This window comes from Manis javanica, chromosome 12, assembly GCF_040802235.1.
Source record: "Manis javanica isolate MJ-LG chromosome 12, MJ_LKY, whole genome shotgun sequence".
NCBI classification, from domain to species: domain Eukaryota; kingdom Metazoa; phylum Chordata; class Mammalia; order Pholidota; family Manidae; genus Manis; species Manis javanica.
The window spans coordinates 8,823,101-8,835,608 of NC_133167.1; the positions used below are offsets into that span (position 1 = coordinate 8,823,101).

At 40.3% G+C, this 12,508-nt stretch overlaps 1 protein-coding gene across 1 annotated transcript in view; it reads left to right on the top strand.

Annotated features, from left to right (window-relative positions):
* DNER (delta/notch like EGF repeat containing) overlaps positions 1–12,508 on the top strand; it is a 267,700-nt gene that overhangs the window by 115,168 nt on the left and 140,024 nt on the right. The window lies entirely within an intron of this gene.

The following is a 12,508-nucleotide window of genomic DNA, read 5'->3' on the forward strand; positions in this document are numbered from 1 at the left end:
TACAGGCAGTGCACAGGGAATTTTGCTCGGATAACCTGAATTCTAGCTGTTAACACTATTCCTCCATTTTTAGGTGAGGTTTTGCTGATCATCAAAAGTAGTTTCTAAAGAAACATTTCCAGTGTGGCTCACAGTGGAGAAAGCATGGGCCCTGGAATCCTGAGACTGTGTCCCAGCCCTAGAAAAGCATCATCGGTGTGTGATCTTTGGCACTTACGGCTCTGAATCTGTTTTCTTTTTGACATCTCAGTCTGCTTTCTCCAGGAATTGTGGGCAGCTTGAGGCCTTGACTGTTGGTCTCTCAGAAGAACCCCGTTCTCACTTGATTTAGGGCTGACCCAGGGCCGCAGGCAGCCGCTCAGCAAGCTGTTCACTGCTGCCGGGCCCGCCTCAGAAGGAACTCAGCGGTCACAGCTCTTTCTGCGACTCTTCTTCCCCACACCCACCTCTCTCCTCTGGGGCACTTCTGACTTTTCACTCTTTCTCAAACATGGTTAAATCTGTAATTTAACCTCCTCTGAACTCCCACATGCCCAGTGAGCTGTTTTCAAATTCCTTCCCCTGGGTAGAAATGGCCTTCATAACACGTGACCGCCCCACCCCGAGCCCCCTGCCCCCTGCCTGGGCCGCACTTGGGCAGTCTGCCGAGGACCCCCGCCCTCCTCGGCCTGCATTCTGACTGTCCAGCCGTTGTCTTACCCCTCACCCAGCATAGGGTTTCTTTGGGGCCCTAACTGTAACTCCAGCCCTTTAGCGTGTGGATATCATCAGCTACTTCATTAGAGCTGCTGGTATTGTGTGGCCTTAACTCAGACACCAGCTCAAGTCTTGACTCTCTCCGTCCCTGTCCCAGGCACCCAAGCAGCCCCTTGCATCCTGCTGTTGTACCTGCTCCTGTCACTCATGCAGTCCCATAGTCCTCACCTGGAGGATGGTGGGGGGGGAGCAGGGGCGACCTGCCTCTCAGGGGTTTGCGGGGCTTAAATGAAGTACTGCATGTGAAAGTATTAATCACAAATGTTAGGGATGAGTCTAGGGTACTTAGCCTTTTTTTTTCTGAGGTACACTAAATATTTTGCTAAATTAAGTGGAAAATATATATTAAGATATTCTCCAAGATAAATATTTGGTGCAACTGTTATAATAAAGCTAAGTGGATAAAGTGAATTGCACAGCTCATTATAATTTGTGTTGCATTTTGTATTTGACTGACATCCTTCTGATGAGAAGGCCATTTTCCAATCTTTGGAAATTCACATGGCGGGGAGCAGCGATGTTACTGGGGGGAAGGTAAGGAGAAATCAGCTTGGGAAAGGGATGTGCTGGAAAAAAGGGAGGGTATTTAGCTTCATACTAGCATTTGCCTGTTAAGATGGATAGCAGATTATCAGTTAGAAATTGTATGATGTAGTATTGTCGAGAGTCAAATCAAAATTTTAGCCCCACAAACATTCTTAGTAACTATTATTTCTGTCTGTTGTAACAACTTATCTAAAAGGAAATAGTTTATATATATATATATTTTGAGAGGGCGTCTCTCATATTTATTGATCAAATGGTTGTTAACAACAATAAAATTCTATATAGGAGACTCAATGCACAATCATTCATCAACCCCAAGCCTAATTCTCAACAGTCTCCAATCTTCTGAAGCATAACGAACAAGTTCTTACCTGGTGAACAAGTTCTTACATAGTGAATAAGGTCTTACATGGTGAACAGTACAAGGGCAGTCATCACAGAAACTTTCGGTTTTGATCACGCAATCATGGACTATAAACAATCAAGTCAGATGATTATTCGTTTGATTTTTATACTTGATTTATATGTGAATCCCACATTTCTCCCTTATTATTATTATTATTATTATTTTTTTAATAAAATGCTGAAGTGGTAGGTAGATGCAAGATAAAGGTAGAAAACATAATTTAGTGCTGTAAGAGGGCAAATGTAGATGACCAGGTGTGTGCCTGTAGACTAAGTATTAATCCAAGCTAGACAAGGGCAGCAAAACATCCACGGATGCAGAAGATTTCTCTCAATAGTTTATATATTTTGATAAAAAGTTTGAATTTTATTTTATATTGATCTTTTAAAGTTTTTTCTTTTATTAGACTAACTTTGCTGCTATGGCATAGAACTAATATTTTGCAAAAATATATGAGCTATCAAGATGCTCTTTCAAATGTCACTAATGCTACCAGGAGACATCCATTTGAAATGTTGGCTTATATTTTATATTACTTTTCACTGTAACATAACTGTAACTTTAGACTGATGTTGGGAGTGAGAGTGCAGATTAATAGAGAAGGCTTTTCCAGCATTAATGTAAATTTATTCTTTTGAGACACAAGGAATTTTATGAGCTCCAACAAAATTTGAGCTCATTTTGCCAGCAAAAATCTTCCATGGAAAAAATTTGCCTTTGGTTGAAATATATTGCCCCTTAGAGGAATCATTTTTTAAAAATTTAATCAGATATATATAAATTAAGGAATTCTTTCTCAACAATTATACTTTAGGTTATGATGGGAGATGATGATTTTGAGTGATATGCTTTATTTCTATAAACCAGTAGTTTCTATTTTGAAAATTTATCATCTAATTTCTTTTTAAATCTCCCAACTGGAGCTTTCTAAGTGGTTCAGGTGGCTTTGTAATGGAGTTCACAGTCTTTTAGTATTATTCTTTATAAAGATGGCAGACAATCTTGTCACAAGCTCCTTCTGAGGAAGAATGGCCAACTTCCTCACAATGATAAGTTGGCTACCCCCACACACTGCCAGCTAATTCTTCAACAAAATCTTTTTATCCTAAGCTAGATTTATCTTTTGTCATCATTGCCGAAGCCTTAAGCTTACTACATTGACATTTGTTTAATTAAAAAAAAAAGTGGCTTCTAAAATGATTCCTTTTTACAATACCGGGCTCTCTAGATATGAACACATTTTAGTTAAGAATAAAAAAAGACTATTTTGAAGAGTATGATGGCCGTCATTTGACAGAGGAACAAACCGATGCCCGTGTAGGAGGGAGAAAACTTCTGTGCTCGAGGCGGAGGGAAGTTCCAGACTTGTGTTGCTGTGTTTTAGTCACTACTTGTGCTTTTTGGAAGGAAATGTGGGCACTTTCAGGAGCTGGCAGTCTCTGCCCCTGTGCTCCATAGATTCTCTGTACATAAGCAAAGGTATTCTATTCATTCTGATAGTTCTTTGCAGCCAAGCAGAGGAGTCCCTTCGTGTCTCGGGAGACAGACTTGGCTGCTGGCACCAGCTTTACAAAAATGCTCTTTTTTAAAGTTGATTGCTAAGAGCCTAATGTTAATGTTCTACACATTCTAGATGCATTAGATATTTTTGACTGACTTCAGTGCTACTGCATTTAATTTTTTTTTTTTAGTTTTCCTTCAATACCATAACTTTGTGAATGTTTCTGCTCCTTCATAGAAAGGAATGATGAAACATTTCACAAAGTGTGTAGTGCTGGCTTCTGGGCTTCAGTTCTCCAGCTTCTTTCCTCCTGTGCTGTCACCCAATTCCACCTCTTCTGCCCTCTCCTTAATTATCCCTTCTGCTTTTCCCAAATACGTCTCTTCCAAATATGTTATTTGCTTTTTTTATGCAATGTTTTGAGGTAAATAACTAAATTGACCTTTGTTTAGCATTGTGTGCTCCATGGGAAGCAGCCAAGATACTCATTAACTTGCCAAGTGATTCATTCGCCACCGATAGTTTGTATTCCCAGATAGGAAAGATGTGTTGTTCCAGTTGCATTTCCATGAAAAGCAGTTGTGGCTTGCCTGTCTTATGTAAGATAATTTTTTTTTAAACTTGGGCTGCTTATAGACATTGCTGTGGCGGATGGTCTCGGGGGTGAGGGCAGAAACAACTGTTGCCGTGTGGCCTCTGGGTAGAAAGCTGCTGGTGGTCACCGTTACTAGGTGACAGCCCCATGGGGCTCTTTCTCTAGACTGTTTCCCCTTGTCACTTGCCCTCAGCATATTTCCCCTCCCTTGTACATGGTGGACCTCTGCTGTGCCCCCCTGCTCTTGTTCCATCCTCAGATGGACCTCCCCATCCTCTCCATGCCGCAGACGCTGGACCCCTTCTTCTGCAAGACCTCCTGTCGGCTCTTCTCATTTGGATTCAGAAGAAAAGCAGCCAGCCAGAGAGTCAGCTCTCCTCGGGCACTTGACCCTCCTTAAGGTCTTAAAAATTCTAATGGACACACAGACAAGCCTGGATAGTCTCACGGCCAGTTCACTTGGTGATCAGAGACCAGGCAGAGCATCGCTCTTTTGCCCATGCTTCCTCTCTCCCTACTTGCTCAGAGAAAGCCCACTTTTTCCTTCACACTTTTCTCTTTTGTGGCCCGTGTTTGTTGTTACCTCAATCTGATACTTTTTCTCTTTCCTCTTCTTTGAAGTTATTTTTGTTTTGACCCAACTCCTGCCTCTCTGAATACTCTCTCTGGTGGTCTGGCTGCTCATATTTGCCTTTTGCTCCTGCCTTCTTATATTCTCCTGCCCATAGTCCGTTATTTTTTCTATCACTTTTACCGCCTTTGTGCCATTCTTTCTTACAGTGTTAGTACATTTTTGATGTTGATTTATCTCATAAAATATATGCATATTTATGTTTAATCCAGACAAGTGCTATTTTGCTTATGGCCTACTCAAAAGCTGCTCTTCTAATTTTAGATCCATTTTGATTTCACAAAGGAATAGATGGTGCAGCTCGTGGCCCTAGGACTGTCCTTGTAGGAGCTGGGTCACTTCTTCAGGAGTATTGATGCTAAATTAGCTACAGATCCCTGGAAATCAGTGACGTCCAGGACTTTGTAACTGATGTCTTAGCTGGATTAGAAGTTTTCTCCAGTCTGCCTATAACTGTTTTCTGCTTCCTGGGAGCTATAGAATGCTCTTTGTTTTGATTCTAAATTATCAGTTGAAAAAGACTTGTCTTGCCAAATTATTTCTAAAGCAGTACATACTTTTTATTTTCTTCTCTTGAGAGATGAGGTATAAATGTGACACTTTACAGGTACAGTGGAGGTTAGGACTGTTAGCAAGGGAGCAGCCCCTGCTGGTGCAGTGGACCTTCACAGCCCAGGGCTTTGGATCGCTAGGGACTCAGCCTGCTACATTTATCCTCAGTGGTATCATGATGTTTTTGGAGACAGACCCTTTTGAAGTCTAACAGTTTATGCTGGCAAGTTTTTTTTAAAGTGGAAATTTTTATACACAGCCAACCGATGCCATTATTCTTAGGCAAAAGTTCCTAATTGGCTCAGCCGGCCCCTGGTTTTGGGGCAGTTGTGGCATGTGAAAGGACATTCACAAATCCTGCGACTCCGGAAAGCACACTGCAGATTTTCGTGTTTGTGCACCCCCCGTAGGGAGGATTCAGAAGTTCACTGGACTCTCAGAGATATCTGAATCTTTAAAAATTTTAGAGTGACCACGTTAAGCTTTGTGAGTGACCATGGGAGAATGCATGTGTTTGTCAACATTCTCTGCTCATTTGACGATGTTTCCTTTGCCAGAATTCTCTGCCTCCCAAGGCTTTCGGTCAAGAAACTTAACTATTTTCTGTAGTTACAGTTTTAAGCAGCTGGGCTGTGGGGAATACTCAGTTCTGTAGTGCTGTAGAACACATGTGTTGCATGGCTGTTATTTTTCAGGCACTGTGCTAGCCTGGCAATGCAAAGGCGATTTGGGTGTGGTCTCTGAGCGAATGTGGCAACAAAGTGACAAGTGACATTGACAAAGGACTGGCAAAGTGCCATAGGATGCAGAGGAAGGAGCAGCTAAATGCGGAGGCAGGTGGGACAGGCCAAGTATATAAAGGGCAGTGGAGGCATTTTGATAGCTGGGGAGTCTGGGTCATTAAGATAGTTTAATAGTAGTGCTATAAATTGACTAATGGCCATCTGGAAATAGAATTTAATTTCAGCAAGCATATGACAGACCTTTGAAAATCCTATCCATTCTGCCACATGCTCTCATCATGGAAATGAACACATTTTTATGTAGTTCAAGGTGTGAATTTTATTTCTGGGTTCTCTGTTTATCTTCAACAAGCAAAATAGAGACCTTTTAGTCTTTGATATGAATTTTCAGGTTGTCCTTCGGGTTCCTTTGGTTTTAAACTCTATTTTCTTATCCCTGAATTATATCCCTTCCCTCCCTTCTAGGTAAACCATTCTGCTGGAACTTATCCTTTAAAATGCAAGTTTCAAAAGTAATTTACCTGGAGCTGGGTAAATTTGGTAAAGAGTGTGATTTGGGAAAAAGTGCTCTGAAAAGCCAGGGGACACCACCAGGAGTATACTGGTTGGGATAAAGGTGGTGGGCAGTATTTAAAAGGGAAAAGTTCCAGTAGAAAAGCAAGGACAGGAGATTTTTTAACATCATATTTTGGCTGGAGAGCTCCTTGAAGCCAAGCAGAGTGGCCTATGTTAATTTTTTTGTATGTGCCTGTTTTAACAATTTAGGCATCAGATCTCTAGATGCGTCTTACTCTATCTCAGTCATTTCTTGACGAGTTCTTTTGTTTCTTAGCCAGGAGTTAAAAGGAACCATGAGATAAATGGGCCAGATACTGCCTCTCCCCACCAGCCATGTTTTCTCCACCTCGTGACAGGCTGGCTTCCAGCTCTCTGTGCCTGCTCCCTGGCCATGAGGACCGTGCGGGCAGCCAGGACCTGTCTCCCTGGGGAAGGCTGGGAGTGGCAGAGAAGGCGTGGGAAGAGGAAAAGGTCTGGGATAGGTCAGGACATGTCAGAAGAAAGGAGTCTCGTGTGGAGTGAGAGATGCTTAGCATGTTTTCCTCTTATTGGAAAATGCCACCAGGAGATGTAGGTCCAAACTGGTAATCCAACTCTTGCAATCGTGAAGATTGTATGGCCTGCTTATCTCTTAGCTCTTACTGGTGGAGGTGGGTCAAGTATAGAACTTGTCATCCCAATCTGGGTTTCTGAGGCCCCTGCCCTTTGGCTGTACATTGAGCTGGATCCTTCCCCTCCAAGCCCACAGGCACTCCTCCAGCTTCCTGGGGGAAATCTAATTCCCTGCAATAATAAGGTCCCACTGTCTGAGTCTCATCATGACTGTCACTCTGTCTGGCTGCTGTGCTGGGGCAGCCCCTGTCTCTGGTTTGGACCCTGTCTTCATGGCACCCCTGGGAGGTCTGCCCAGCTCTCATACGCTGATGCCAGCCTGTAGCGGGGCTGGGTTTCCCCTGCCTCTGAATCTTGTGGTTTGGGTGCTGGTCAACCTTTCCAGATGTTCAGCTCACCCCAGCTCTCCAAGCTGCCTGTTTGTTTTCCTCCCTGTACAGCTGGCATCATCTTCCCCAGCTCTGTCTCCTTTCCCTTCTTCCACCTCTTTGAGAAAATCTTGGCTTTACCAGCTGTTTCCATCTCACTTTTCCTTCTGACAACTGTATTTTGAGCCAGCATCACACAGCTTAGCATCTGACTGCAGCCACATGGTAGTCGCCTGAGTGGTTTATAAATGCCACGTGAAGAAACTTTCAAGCTGCAAATGTTAATCTTAAGGCTTCTTGGTTGATTTCCATAACCCATCTCTGTGACATTTAAACTTTCCCCTGTTTATTACATTAAAAGTATTTTAGAGGATAAAATGCAAAAAAAAAAAAAAAAGGACTTTCCTTCTTCCTTTTGGGAATGCTAAATTTTGCATTTTGTCCTTTAAGACACTCTGCTCTGGAGGCCAGAGGTAGAATAGTCAAAGTTTGGAGAGGATACCAGCTATAGAATCATTAACATCTTTTTCTAAAAGCTTAAGATTTAACAAAGAAAATGCAAATATTTCACCTTTTCACGGTCACCTTAAAACCACAGTTGAATATGGTCTACTGAACTCTGGGGGAAAAAAACTTTGAAATGTTCAAATAAGAAGCAATATTTGGAAAAGAACAAAAGCAAAGGAATTGAAAAGCTGCCCTGAACAGCATAATTTAGATAAAATTCTTACAGTCCACGTTTGCATAGTTGGAAGATTTCTATTCAATTAAATTTTACTTAAATTGAAACCACATTTCTGTATTTCAGATTCATGCTTTCTGATGTTCTTCTTATTTTTGGAAGTGACTATTAGGATCTTTTCTTTATCAGTTGGCCTTTCTGCCTCTCTGCCATCTTCCTAAGTATCGTGATGTCATCACCACTGATTCATTGGTGCCTACTGAGGGTGATAAACTAAGCATGGCTCGAAAAACAAACGACATTCCATTATGGACACACGTGGTCCCTGGAATGGAGAGTCTCAGGTTCACCAGGTCTGCAGGCAGTTCTGTGATGTGTGCCTGGTATGTTAGCTGAAGGGATTTGGTCTGGCGTAGAGAAGCTAACCCAAGGTGTGTCTGTTTCTAACCATAAATTCTCTCTCTCTGCATTCTTCTGCATTTTCTCTCTCTCAACCTCAGTCCTTCATTTAAAAAATAAAGATACTTGCATTTTACTTACAGATTAATGTGGAAAAATTAAATAATAAGGAAAATTGTTTTCATATTTTAAAGAGTTTCCTGTTAACTCTGGAAAGACATACCTTATTACCTAAGCAATACTAATGAATTTTAACCCAAATCTTAGTCACAGAATTTGACTAAAATATTTCTTTAAAACTTACCCGGCTTCTTTCAACTTAGAAGACAAACCTTCTGCCAGTGCGAATTTCAACTAAGAAAACAATTTCTTTAATTGCTTTTTTTTTTTTTTATAGCCCAGTGTCTGCTCTTCCAGAGTACTTTTTCTTTTTCTTCTTTAGAAGGGGGAGAAAGGGAGGGAGCAGGGGAGGAGAGGGGAGGAAAGAAAAGCAGAAGAAAGAGAAAGAAGGAGGGGGAGTGAGGGTGATTCTTAGGGCTGAACATATAAACCCCTGGGATGACAGTTTTTTTTTCAGCAGAAGGTAATTTTCTAATTTACTCTCTTTTGAAAAATAAGAAGTCTCTGTGACAATAGATAATGTAAGTATAAATAATATCCACACTTTTTTGGAAAGAACACTTCCATATACTGTCTGGTTATTTGCTTTTTTTACTTAAATGTATCGCTGGCCTTCATTTGTATTAATAAATATAAGCCTATAGGATTCTTCTTAATGGCTGTATAGTGTTCCATTGATTCCATGTACTATAATCTATTCAATCAATATACTATTGTTAAACACCTCCTTCCTTTCTTTTGCCTTTTTAAACAGAATTTCAAACATCATTATAACCTCATCTTTGTTTTCTTTTCTCATGATTTATTTGGGTTAAATTCCCAGATATGGAATTTTCTGGGTGAAAGGGCTTATATAATTTAATGACAAATTTAAGACACAGTATCAGATTGTCCTTAACTGTCTTCCAATTTTCACTCAGGGCAGCCAATTTATCTTTGCACTTCTGCACTGTTCCCCTTCCATTGACTTTTGGCTGGATGCTGTTAAGAAGATTCAACTTAAAGTTCAGACATACCTTTCAGCAGCTTCCGTAACAATCTGGAATGTTTACGGATCTCCTCAAGGGGAAAAGTGGTCATTGACAGTTTCTGGAGAAAGGACAGTACAAATCCTTTTAGGCAGAGATATTTAAGGTATTTACACATCAGAGTAATAAGAAATATAATGGTTTGATTACACTACTGCCTCTGAACATCAGAGTACATGGTGAGGGAGGGACGGGGGTGTGAACAAGAGGTTACTGTTGTCACGGTCCCTATCACAATGTTAATTTCTAGTGACATTTCTCCCATTTAATGTTATATCAAGAACATTCATATTTCAGAAGACTACAACTCCGACTCCATTCCCATGTCCTTCTCTTAGATTCTTCTGCTTTCCAATTTCAACATTCTGAAGGGAGATATTTGAATTTCATTTATCATATTCTTTTTCAGAGGTCAGAATCATTCCATGAGAATGGGGCAAAGGATTTTCTAGAAAAGAAACATATTTTGAAAGTCAACCAGGAAAAATGCTTTAAAGATGTTCTTTTGACTTTGACACAAAAATAGTGTTAGTTGTGATTGTTTTTCAGAAAGATCTTGGGTATAAAACTCAGAGCACAAGTGAAATGGACCAAGTAGGGCATGTAGGCAGAAGACAATTTTTCCAGTTTTTGATAAGGAGTATAAATAATGAGGATTGCATTAAAAAAACTCTTCTTTTCTCTCCCCTCTACTACTCTCTCTGACATTTGGGTTTTGAATGTTAGGATATTTTTGGTATTAACATGCATCCTTAACTAGCGATGTACTCATGACTATCCTGTTTTATGCTGTAATTGGGAGTTTGACCTACAAAAGTTATATTTGCTTGGTAGACAAATGGAAAATCTCCTTAAATAAATACACTGGCAAATACTGTTGGGTACATCGCTAATATCAGACGACAGCCTCTGAAACATTACCATTTGAACAAATAGGATCTGCATCATCTGCTTATCCATTCACACACCTGTTTATCATTAAAACACATTTATTGACTATTATGTATAGGACACTATGCTCAGTACTGGGGAGGGATATGAAGAAATATGAGATCCCAATTCTGGAATTTGAGAAATTGTATTCTCCAGGCAGACGACATGCTCATTACATAGCCCAGATAAATCTTGTTGTCCCGTGGCTCAGTCTTATTCATAGAGTCACATTCAAATAAACACAGTCCAGTAGCCAATACATGAATTAAAACACTGTAAATCTTTATTCATCTTTTTGAGGAAATATGAATCAGAGTGGGAAAAAGGTATTCCTGTTGTGCAGCAAAAATCTTATCAATCCGATCTCCTCCTCACTGTTGTCTTAGGGTCTCTATGTGTTTACCACTTACTTTGTAAGGTTTTCTCTCCCACTCTCATGGTCTACTCCTCTAACTCTCAGCCCAGCACCTAGCCTTTGAGTTTTTCTTTCCTTTCTCTTCCTGTTCTCTCAGCTCTATTTGGTATAGTAGTGTCGCCTCTCTGTCTGTTTTTAGTTCTTCTCTGTGTCTTGTCCACTACCGGGCTGTCCACTACAAAGAACTTGCCTGGGAACTGACCCAGCCAGCGAGAGTCCTTCCTCCTTAGAAGCTGAAGGAGGAGGAAGATTGTCAATATTCACATAATAAGTAATTGTTTCTGTTGTTAGAGATTTGAGATGATGTTGCATATAAGTGAGAAGATAAAGGAATATGTATTAAGTATTAAATGAGTTGTATAATTTGTGGACTACATGAATTCAGAAGGAGTGAGTAATTATGCAGGAAAAAGTCAGGCTTTAGACTTGTGTATCTTGAGCTTGGCCGTGAACTGAAGGGTAGGTATGAGACAGAAAGATGCTCAGGGGAAGAGGGGTGGTATAAGCAACAGCATGGGAGGGAGTTCAGTTTGGCTGGAGCAGTGAATTTAGCACTTTCTAACAGAGAATATGATTTATGTATTTATTGACTGTCTCTCCAGCTAGAATGAAAGAAACATGGAGAAGACAGTAAACTATGTATGCCTGTTCACTATTGTATCACAGGCCCTTAATGCAGTGCCTGATAGGCACTCAATAAATATTTACTAAATGAACAAACCCAATAAATGTTGACTTTCTGGTAAATAATCAGAGCAGGATTATTTTGAAAGTGTGGAAACCCAATTGAAACTTGTTTATACAAAACAAGCAAAAAAACCCAGCAAGCAAAAGTAGTGGGTGAGAGTCCCATGCAGCTGCAAGTCCAGGTGGATTTGGAGTCAATGAACATCACAGAAAACGTAATCAGACCCGTCTCCTGCCAAGAAAATTATAGCCCTCTGAAGCATTTTGTTTTGGCTTAGTTTAGATTTTTGTGGCTCTGATCTTATTTTATAGAATACATTGTTAAGATACATAGATATGCATGCCTACATCTATCCGTCATATATGGATCACACACATAGGTGCACATATGTATATATGCACACACATAGTTGCATATGCCCACACATGGATGCCATTATGCATATACACATACATCTATAGATTTGCATATACAGAGATGCACAGACATGTATACACATACATTTAGCTTAAAGAACTTGATAGGCTGATAATTGTAAACTTGATAGGTATATAGCTTGGAGTGTAAGGATGCATAAGACTGGCAGTTTGGAAAGAAACAGTTTTTAGAGCTGGAAATAGTGGTAGTATTTATGTGGAGGATCTAGTATATAGCTCATATTCATGAATAAAATACACAAATTCAGTTATTTTCTATTAATGTGATAGTTGTATTTTAAGAAGCATTTCCTTTAGAGTATTAAAGTGTGATTCTACAAAGAAGCCTGATTCCAAAGTTTGCATTTCACACTGGGGATCCAGATCTCCTGTGGTGGCAGACAGCCCTTTACCAAGGCAGGAGCCTACAAAGAGCATTAGAAATGGAGGCTAGAAAAGACCAGACCACTTGACGTGTTTGTTGTTTGTTTCATAAATGGCATCATTTTATTTGGTCTTTGGACCTCCGCCTTACAAACTGTGATTGTTTTCCAATAGT